Below are 12270 nucleotides of genomic sequence, written 5' to 3' on the forward strand. Positions count from 1 at the left end.
TTATTATTATTATAAATATTATTATTATTATTATCATTATTATCATTATTATTATTATTATTATTATTATTATTATTATTATTAGTAGTAGTAGTAGTAGTAATAAAATCAGTATTATACAAAGAGAGAGAAAAAGAAAACTGTTATGTTCAATTGTATGACTATGTAAAGGTCATGATAGGCCTACTCATTGAGTAAGAGCGCTATATAAATGATTATCATGATCATCTTCATCGGCGTCACCGTCGTCATCATCATCATCATCATCATCACCATCATCATCATCATCATCATCATCATCATCATCATCATCATCATTATCATTATTATTATTTATTATTATTATTATTTATTATTATTATTGTTAATATTCCTGATTAAATTCGTAAATTCATCATAGGCTAGTACTGTATATGTACTGCTCATAGCTTATTAACACCCACACACATAACGCCTACAGACTACCAATAACAAATATTCTTAGAAATGACAAAAATACCATTATTTAAATTTTCCCTACAGCCTCTATACTTGGTTCCTTTTTATTGTTATTAAGTTCAGCGTCATTCCTGTTCCGTATTTTTTTTTAAATTCTTTATAGGAAGACAATGGACGGTGAATTGGAATTTGATAGAATGACAGTTATAAAGGCATATGAGGCACGTTTGTCCAGTGTTTGACCCAGAAAATAGAAATATGCCGTCAGGGCATAACAAGTCAGATAGGGGTCCGAACCAACGGGTAAACTAAGTCCTGTGAGGGCCCCGGAAAGATACTGGAGAAGGTCGTGGGGAGAGTTATGATTTCGGATGATACAAATTTTGCTTTAATTACCATCACAATAACTTGGATGGTTGAATTTACAAATTTATATTTTAATATACTCCTACTCCCCTTCTGCTATCGCCGCCACTGCTGACACTTTCCCCACTGATTATCATGGTCTATAATAGTGGAACACCATGAGCCTGCATTGACTAAAGCCAGGGAGGACCTTATGGGACTCTGGTATACAAATTCGCATTTTTTGCCAGGACCATGAGTCAAAAGCCGGAGCAGGGTTCTTAAAATAGGCCTATATAAGCAGAACCTGTAAAAAAAACATCTAAATACGTCATAAACGACAAAAACACCGAAGCGGACAGGGACCTAGTAGGGTCCGATAAAGCCTTTAGCCACTCGATTTTATTTTTCAAAAACGTCACCGACCACTGCAGTTTTAAATGCTCTAGACCCCGGAGAGTTGCAACAGGGGGACACTGAGCAGATATTTTAGTACATTAACCTTTCTTTTGACCTGCAAAAGTGCAATTTTCGTTACTAAATTATATAGGCCTACGTATTCAACTTCCTCAGTTTTAGAATTCTGTAGCAGTTTAGGCCTAGCAAAGAGACAGAAGGACTTTAGAATATACTTGTAGGGAAAAAAGCTGTCCAGCACGGGATTCAACAGTCAATACAATTCAATTCAAATTCAAATTCATCTTTATTGCAATCATACTATAATAGATTGGATATTACAATAGTTGTCAAAACAATAAAATACATTCATATATAAAACCAGATCATGTACATTCAAATTAGTCAGATAGGTACATTACATAAAAATAGATATAAAAATGTAGAACAAAAACGAATGATTATGTATAGTTAATCCCCGGCAAAATTAACGGGAGATTGGCCTGTACGAAGTGGGGGAGCTTAATCCTTCACATTGGCACTGCCAGTAAATAGATGGATTTACAGATATAAATGCTCGGCGTCTTTTCAAAAGAATCATCATCAGTAATAACTACGAAGACCGACGATCAAGTTTCACAGCCTACAGCCTTTGTCGACATTTGGCAGTCAAACACTATGTTGATAATTACATCAAATTATCATACTCTATTTTTCTAGGTTATATACTAATATTAATAAGTATAAACAAAGTTACTGCTAATAAAGATGAAACCGAACAGGGATGAATAATAATAATAATAATAATAATAATAATAATAATAATAATAATATTAATAATAATAACACATCTAGATGTGTATAAGAGACAGATATATATACAGTATATACTATTCTGATACAGTAATATTAGGTATAAATGACAGTAATAATAACATATTGATTGTTATTTTTATCTATGATACCGGTATTAAATAAATAATACATGTCTTGTTTAATCTCCTATTATTAGTTAATCTCATTATATTTGGGTTAATTGTTAATAATCACACATAATATGCATCTATTCCTATGAAACAAAACAATTACTGGTTCCTGTCGGTTGTGTTTGGCTATGACCTTTTGGTCGTTGACTCTTTACCTTATGGGTTACCCGATATCCCCATAGGAATGAAACAGCTATAAAATATTGAATCAAATCTCGCAATATATTTAGTAAGTTGATCGTTACAAACGAGAATATCTAATCCAAGATGGGATTTTAAATCATATTTTAATTGCACATTGAACTTTCCTGACACTGATATTTATTGGAAAGTGAGGGCCACTGAAGAAATGATCAAAGTGGGAAGGGTCAACTGTGCCGTTCGTAAGGAAACGAATGTTGTTCTCACTTAAGCTATACTCAGGTCAGTTATCAGGCGCCATGGCTTGAGCAAACCCCTTCCTAGAAATCCTTTTCGATTAAAGTGAGCCCCCTTTTTCCGACGATAGAATTCCCCATTTCTTATATAAATTAATGGTAGAAAATTTTCAATAAAAAAAAAGTTATTAAATAATGTTTGTGCTTTGTTTACAACGTGGCTCATTGTGTAGACAGATTTCTTCTAATCTGAGTCGGAACCCCACCGCGGCCTTTGACTGCCATAGGACAAGTAACGATTCGTTAGAGTCAGAAGGAGATCAACGAGGCAGTATTTAACCCTGCCCCCGTGGCACCGTCACTGCCCGTGACCCATGTGCAAGCACTTTTCCAATCGGTTGAGCCTACTTGAGAATTTGTTCCTATTCGAGCACTGAGAGTAGACCGTATCATTATACTGAAACAGATAAAATAATAAATATATAAAATACAAATATATATATATATTATATATATATATATATATATATAATTTACAATCAATATATATACCTGTCTCTTATACACATCTCTATAATAGATTGGATATTACAATAGTTGTCAAAACAATAAAATACATTCATATATAAAACCAGATCATGTACATTCAAATTAGTCAGATACTCTTAATGGTTACTGGTATGTTTTGCTTAAAATGTTTTCATAATTGTCAATTAAAGAATGTATAGGCCTATGAAGAAACATGTCAAACTCTATAGTTTACTATATTTTCGGTTAAATTATAAATAAATTTATCGATACAAACAACTGGTTCAAACAAGCAAAATTCAAGAATTCCCTTACATTACAGGCAAAACAAGTGCGAACTAGACTTTCATAAATATTGATAAGATAAAAACAACTTTAAGGGAACCAAAATACATTAAAAATTCGATCTAATTTGCTGGATTTAAAACGACAAAAAGAATAATGCATGTTATATAGGATTTGTCTCCTTTATAAAAACAACTCTTAAGAGACTGTACCGGTAGGTCTACATATCTTTTTCTATGTAAGAGAAAACAAAAATACTGATTAAGACTTACACTGAAATCATTTTTCATTTTATAAATGTTTTCTCATGATACAAACATAATTTATTTCTCGATGACCTCTCCGATAGTGAACAACTGTCAACAATGTTTCACATATAAACAATAAAAATACAATACAGTAAGGTAAAGTAAAGTTAGTCCCGTATTCATTATTGAACGACTGTTAGCCCATCGTATTAAGGCTTCACATTGTGTGGATAGGGCCGCCTTCTTCCTTCCCAGCTGAACCATTTATACTCCTGGTTGGAGAGAGAGACAAACATAGGTAAAGATATACGGATTTTGTGTGCTTAGATGCCTAATTTAAACGGATAAAAACATATATCGAGAAATCTTTGGACAATGCAGCCCCATCCTCTGCACTACTGTAGTGCAAGGTTTACGTCTACTTGTATCTGAAGATTTAGTTTTATGGAAAAATGTTATTCTTTAAATTGTTAGTAGTTTAATATTAAGTAATTTTTATGTTACTATTTAGCTTACATTATGTGATCCACAGAAGTGATTCCAATTATTATTATTATTATTATTATTATTATTAGGCCTATTATTATTAGGCCTATTATTATTAGGCCTATTATTATTATTATTATACAACATGAATGTTGATTATATCTTGATTTAAACTATATTATAGACGAAGAATTAGAATTAATTAAGATTATTATTTAACGTATATGGTAATATAATTATGCTAATATTAATCAAGGCCTATGGTGGAGGTAGTATTCATCGTGATGATGATGATGATGATAATGATGATTTAAACGATGATACTAATTATGTTCATAATGATGGTTTTTTTTAATTATGAAGGCTGGAGGCAAAATGCGGAGCCTGAGCTGGCATAGAGGCCTAGGTGCAATACCGTATACATTTCAATCATTCTGTATACTGGATGGCTATGTTACATTTTTCTTTGAGTTTGAAAGAGGATAGGCCCATTAAATGATTTCAGAAATATGATATCGGCAAAATATCTTCATAAAATATGTCATGTATAAATATATTGCTACAACCAAAAGGTGCACTGACTATGTTCAAATAAATTTAGTAAAACAAAAATGACTCCAAATGGAGAAAGTGAGGCCATATTACTCAACGTTTCGACTTTATTTAGTCATCATAACATATTTACAAACTCACTTTTGTTTTGTTTTGTTTGAAAATATGTTATTCCTGATGATGACTAAATAAAGTCGAAACGTTGAGTAATATGGCTTCACTTTCTTTTTTGAGTCACTTTTGTTTTATTATATTGCTACAAGGAGATGGGAATATAAATTGGGCGAAAGGGTCACACGCAGCTCCCGCTCCCTTTCCCATTGTTATATTCTCAAGGTATTTCGTACAGGTAATCTACCTGTTCCATTTGTTGCCTGCAGAACTGTATTTAAAGCATAGAGATATAATTTAATAAAAGCTTTGCCTGTGAAGTCAGCCCAGGTTTCCATTTTACTTTCCCCAATATAGCACCAACATCAGCGGAAAAAAAATATTATCAGGACGTAAGCCTAAGATTATCGGAAAGCAGCACTCGGTTGTTTAAATGTATTCTCTGTTGAGGGTAGGCCGGGGGGGGGGGTAGGCCTAGGCCTAATTACATTACATTTTTCATTTCATATTCAACATTTATTTGACCAGTTGTAAATAAGTAAAAGTTACTGATACATAAAATGGTCAAGAGATGACTCAGAAACTCTTGAGTACGCCATTGTCTTCCCTCTTCAAAAAGACAGTAAATACAACATTAATAGGCCTATGATCAGAAAATAACATACTCTTCTTGTCTTCGTATAAATAATATAAACATAATGTTTCTTCTCTGATTATTTACATGTGACACTGAGAAGACATACAAATTATTTTAAAAAAACAACTGAGATATAAATCTATTTCATAAAAATATATTAAGAATTGGCGTCGGTGTTCTGAAAGGCTGAAGACATAGTCAAGTTCTAGATGTGTTTGAATCCTCATATAAGCAGCCTCGAAGGCAAACCACCCTGGCGACAGTCCCATATCATAAAGGTGTCTTCAAAATTCAATTTTGAGAATGGGAAGTAATCCATATTAATGAAGGAGGCTAAACGATATCAGTCAGTATACAGCAAAATATATTATCACGAATGACCTTGGAGATATAGCGACTTCTGTGATAAGCTAAAAACCTGAACAAATTGTTGAATTGATTGTAACATTTAAAGACACACTGTCCAAAAAATTGGGAAATACCTAACAAATTTAATTTGAATTTTCACTAATTCAAAAAGATCAAAGTTATTAACTTCCAACCAGAAATAGATCGAAAAAATAGTTAACACTGATATACAGACATTTTACTACAAAAAAGGTTCTATGGAAAAGAGTACAGTAAAAATATATAATTTAACTGTCTTGATGGTGATTTTTTCTCTTTCAAATTGTTAGACTCAATAACATACATAGGCCTAAATATACAAATTAGATAATTTTTAATTTTCTAGGTCATGACGGAGAATAGGCTTCCTCTTTAGTTCATTTATTGATCGCTTTCATTTAAAGCATTCTTACCAATATTAGGCCTACAGTTCATATTCCGTGAATAGATCCCTAAATTGTTAGTGTTTTTGTAAAGAAAGGACTGTAAAGAAGAGAAAACAATGTATATTTTCTGTATATCACTGAAAGTTAATAAATATTTGATCTTCAATCTGAGGCGTTTAAATATCCATTTGCAATTTAGAATTTAGAGGTCGAAATTACAAAATTATCGCTGGTAAATTGCATCGTTGAACATTACGGTCTAATTCCAGTGTTTTTTTGGGGTTTTTTTTCGTTTTTTTTAAAAATCTAAACGCCATAACTTTTAAATAGACTTCTCGATGTCTAATATTTGTATTAATACGGCGAGATGATTACATACGTACTTTAAAAACTTATCTGAATTCAATAAAAATCTAATCAGATTATAATAGGTTATTACTTGGAGGCTGATGCTTCTATAGCTTATCCTCACACTAGCTTTATTATAATATTAAGAATACGACATTCTGTATGGGATCATATGCCCCTATTCATGAATCATAATTCAGACTATCCCATAATGAGTGTAGGTATACCAATCTAATGATTCTCTTTTGTTCTTCCTTCAATTTAGAAGCTGGAGCAAATAAGTTTTATAGACAGTAAACCTATTAATTAATGGAATTCATGGAGTGTTGTAAATGCTTCCGTATGTTATGTTACACCTCAGAATAGGTTTATCAAGATAGCACATTATACGCGCACCTGATTACTGTTATTAATATTATTGTTAATATCATTTTTATTATTATTTTATCGCAACACATAAAGTGCGTTGGTTGAATTTATTTTCATTATTTATTTAATGTCAATTGCAACATACGCCAATATCAAGGCTGCAACACAGTTTACAGGATTTCGTATAATTCAATTTCTGAAATAAAATTTCAATATATTAAGGGAGTAAGTAATTTTTCTTTAAAGTTAAAACATATAAAGACTGACGTCTGATCTCCATCTATTCTTTAGCTTATTGAAAATCAGAATTTTTTTATTGTTGTTATAAAACATTTTATTTTATTTTATTTATTTCCAGGCGCAAACAATAAAAACATACAGTAATTTGAAAACATGAAACACTTGAAACATGAAACATAAAATAAAAGTAACATCAAAATAGCACATGAGGATTGCTTTAAGTGACTTAAATCACTGTCTTAAAAAGCGCTTCAATAGGACAATTGCACCAACCATTACAACAAACAGAAATTAAGAGTTTTAATAAAGAAACATAAAAAAATAAATCAATATTGCATATTACAATTATAATATTAATTTATCAATATAGTTTTGCAAGGAAATATTGGAATTAATATGAAAAGATTAATAGAAAAAGCACAGCAAATATTTACAATTAGATTATAACATATTCATATTACAATTAGTGTGTTTAGATTTAAAATTATCGAATGTGCATTTCATTTACTCAATAGGGATACATTAAAATTTGATTAAACATTGGATTAAACATAAGAAAATGACAGCCTAAAAGTACGGTACACTAAATAGCTGAAGAGATAGGGCAAACACATAGCAGCCAATTGGATGTTTAATTTCAACAGGTACAGGAAATTTAATTAAAATTAAAAAATTAAAAATTAAATATATGGGCTTAATAATGCAATTCTAACTTTATTCTTTGGCCTTTACTTTTGTCTACAATGCGCATGAATTAGCATTGTTTTACTACATTTAACTTGCTTTTTTAAAGGTAAGTCTTGTTTTGCATTTATCCTATACTACAGTTCCTTCTGTGTTTATTTTAATTACGGAAAAATGCAATTTGTGATAGTGGATGCCGGCTATGTCGGACGTTCCTGTAACTTTTATAATGCGACTGGTTGCTATATATTTTTTCTATTTGTTTTATTGAATATAGGCCTACCAATAATAATAAAAATATAAATATTGACTTTTGACATTCAGTCAGATCAGAGGTGAGTCAGAGTACGATTTTACTTTCAGCATGATTTGCTAAAGTTTACTTAGTGTTAGCGTAAGGCATTGCACGGATACGGTACACATCAATAAAATGAATAGCCTTACATAGCTTATAGATTAATAAAGTCAAATTAATTGACGGATAGTTAAAAAACGTTGGGGTGATCTGCGACCGAAAGCATGAATATATGAATATTGGTATGTAAAATGCTAAATTATTGTATGTATGCCTAACCCATGCACATGCCAGTTTGCTTGTCGCCTGAGACAACTATCGTACGTTATATAGTTGTTGTCAATCGTAAGTCGAGCGTACCTATGTAACACGTGCGTTGCTAGGACAACACTTTTATGAGAAAAGCGCACCTGGCCCTGTTCATCATTTTGGTCAGTTGTTAATTCGTAAAAGGACCCTATTTAAAAGCACTACCATTAAAAACCACCCCAATACCTGTTAGAATTCAGCAAATCCCCCTCTTTCGGCACTGATTTTGTATTACAAGGCACCCCTCACGCACACCCCCTCCCTCCTCTAAAAAAAAGTTTACCTACATTGATGTGCAATTTCGTTTTCACTCCCAATTACCGGTGGTGTACCGTCGTCAGGGTTTTGTTTGATTTTGGGATTTAACCCCAGTCTGGCTCCGATTTAGGAGACACTGTTTAGCCCAATAGAAGTTAGGTCAACACCCTCTTCATGATGATTGTCTAAGATGGGATGCCTAAAATTCCCGGGTGAACATACAGTTTAATATACAAAATCCACAATCTATTTCATTGGTGCTATATTGTTGAAAGGTAGGTTGAATTTGAAAGTGATTGTATTCAATTACTGAGAACTTGTACCTATTTCATTACTAACTAATATCTAACTACATATACCCTCACGGATTTTGTCGGTTCGCTTTTATTAACTCAATTTCTCCTTAAATCAAAATATCCCCGCTGATACTATTAATATAGCGAGCCTCATCATTTCGTTAGTATAATTTGTATTTGATGGATTGGTAATAGTTCGGTCTTGTCGATTCGTTTGAGTTTACAGTACGAGTTGTTCTTTATTTAAACATTGGATATCAATCTATATACGACATATTGTATGTCTACCTGCTAAATATTTATTTAATTGTATTTACGACAAACTTATCAAGACATCATGCTTATCCAATCGAATGTCAACAAAGACAACACAATGGTCTACAATAATACAATTTAACATTAAAGTAGGCCTACTGTCTGTCATGAGAAAAACCATATTTCAAAATTCAATTCCATATCAATTGTTATATGTACGTAAGTTATTAACATACAATTAACAATAATTTTAATAAGAAAAAATACAACTCGTCGTTGGATTGGATTGGATTTATTCGGTGTAAACACCAAGAATAGCCCACGAAAGTCTAGAAGAAGACTTATTTCCAGTGGGGTCCTTCCGGTGGTGATTGGGCAGTAGTACATCGGGAGACAATCCCCTACTCTTTTCCGAAGAGTGTACTGCGTTCCTTAACGTGCAAATGGGCCATAAATGCACACGGGACCAACGGCTTAAACGCCATTGTAACTTGTATTTCAGTCCTCCAGCTGAAACACAAGGAGAGGCAGCGATGGGAATTGAACCGGGGACCTAGAGATCTCCACGGTTTAGCGCACACACAGTGGCTACCACCAGATTAGCCGACTGAGCTAAGCTGCTCTCATTGAAGGACAGTTAAGCAATCAATTAAAAGTTTTAATAATACATTTTTGTAAATTAGTGAAAACTTAAAACAAAAATATGTTTCTCTTTTGGAGGTTAATAACTTATTCGAACCATTTAAATGTGTATTCAAATTTTTATTGAAATTTTATTTTTTTCGAATATAGACAGTGTATGTTTCATCTAGCAGTTTAACACGAATATATTTTACCAAATATTGTTATGGTGAAATATATTATGTTAAAAATAAAGCACCCTAATAGGTTATTTAAAAGTTGAATGCTTCTATTGGTAATAATCACCTATGATATTGATTTTGTAAGTATAATTGTTTTTAGAAATAGACAGAGCAATAACACAATGGCCTCAGCTACACAGAGTGAATGGGGAAGTGGTGTGAGAACCGTGGTTGTATGGTCCTCAGAATACCGGGTCCATCTCAAGCATTTTTGGAGCCAGTTGGAGCTTGCCTTAGATGCTTTAGGTGCTTGCCTTACAAATCCGAGAGTCCTGGGTTAAATTCCCGTCAGTGGTACATGGTTTTCTTCTCTCGACCAAATATAACTTAACTCCATGAGCTTCATAATTAGTCTAGTTTATGTAGAGCACTTTTGTCTGAATGTTTGTTGTGAGAGATTGCTCTTATGAGTTGGATACCGGTAGTGATTAAGTTTGCTACTGGCCTAAAAAAAAAAAATTGGCCTATGAATCCGAGAGTGTTGGGTTCATTTCTCGGCAATGGTACCGGTACATGGTTTTTTCTCGACCAAATATAACTTCACTCTATGAGCTTCATAATTAGTCTAGTTTATGTAGAACACTTTTGTCTGAATTCATTTGTGAGAGATTGCCCCTATGAGTTGGATAGTGATTAAGTTCGCTATTGGCCTAAAAAAAAAAAAAAAAAAAAAAAAGAAAAAGAAAAAGAAAGAAAGTAGGTCTAAATCATTAAGGTAAGATTTAAATTGATCATGTACAAGAATTACATTGTTCATAGATTTTCCATCAGTTACAGGTAAAACAAAACCAATTTAACATGATTTTTTATAGAAATTTACTACGAAAATTCTTATATTGGCTTATGGCAGAATAATTTGGTTTAAGAGAATATTGTGATTTTATATTTATTTACGTCGCAGTTTTAAACACTATCCTGGGAACCCTATTCCCCACCCAAGTTCATCTTATGAAAAAACATAATGCATTCAACCGCGATTAAAACATCAATTAGGGCCAGGCTCCTGGGCATATTTCGAGAATGATCGGATAGTTCACTTGTTCCACCTTCACAAAGCGATGCTTAGGCCTAGTTAAAAAACACCCCTAGATCTAGCCCCTAATGAATATTGTTAATTAAGACCAGGGCAAGTATGCTTTATGAATATCCATTATCCACTATACTGCAGAAGACTATATGACTGTAAGTGTAAATAGTAACATGCGTGATTATAGTACTGTATCCACATAACGCCTCCGGAATTTTACTAAGTGTATTGGAATTTAGTTTGATGTCTAAATAGATAAATGCAATTATTTATGCAGTTTGTAAATTTGTTGGCTTACCGTACTAATCTTAATGATGTTGAATAAGTCTGTTGATATTGTTTATGTAATTATTCCTTATCTTTGCAGATTGTTTAATGTAAACATAAGTGATCAGTCAATGATTACTTTGAAGGGTCAGTTCGACAAAATTATCAAATTGTAGAGTAAGGTCGGAAGGTCAAGTGCAGGTTTATTATTGTTGGTGAAGCGATAATCCATGGCAAGAAAACGTAAAAATATAAAACGAATGTAAATAAAGTTCTTGGTTGGCAGGCCTAAATAAAACAGTGATGCATGCGCATTTAGTGTTACTGTTGCATTTAAACAGATGGGATCTCCAAAGAGATGGGCCTTTTAAAATTATTAAATAGTGGTACAATATCAAGTTAAACTAACGAATATTGGCAGTACAAAGCAGTTGCAAAACTAAATTTTCAGAAGAAATAAAATTGTCATAAGTATTTCTGAAGAGAACTCCTTATACACATCACCAATGAGATAGAAAACCCGATTTAATTTGAATTCATTTTGGCAAAATATCAAAAACCAGATGCGAGAAAGCGTTATTATTATTCATTACAATATGATTTAATATTCTTTAAATATGAACAAAAACGAAAAGTATTATTCTTGATACTAGTCTGGCCTAGCGTCGTAAGAGCCGCTTTAGTAGGGTTTGCGATGAGACACAATGTCTGTTTAATAACACAGGACTGATAGAAGCAATTAATGGGATTTCTATTGATGAGCTTGAGAATTAATGCATGATAATTTAGGAAATAATAAAGAAACCAACGATAGTGTCTCGGTCGTTAACAATAACATATACAATGCCTCGAAGCAGTACTTAGTCTGGGTTTTCTAACTATGTGCTAGTTGTACTT

This window comes from Anneissia japonica, unplaced genomic scaffold (assembly GCF_011630105.1).
Source record: "Anneissia japonica isolate Jap-2015-1 unplaced genomic scaffold, ASM1163010v1 scaffold288091_len1417266_cov198, whole genome shotgun sequence".
Taxonomy (NCBI): domain Eukaryota; kingdom Metazoa; phylum Echinodermata; class Crinoidea; order Comatulida; family Comatulidae; genus Anneissia; species Anneissia japonica.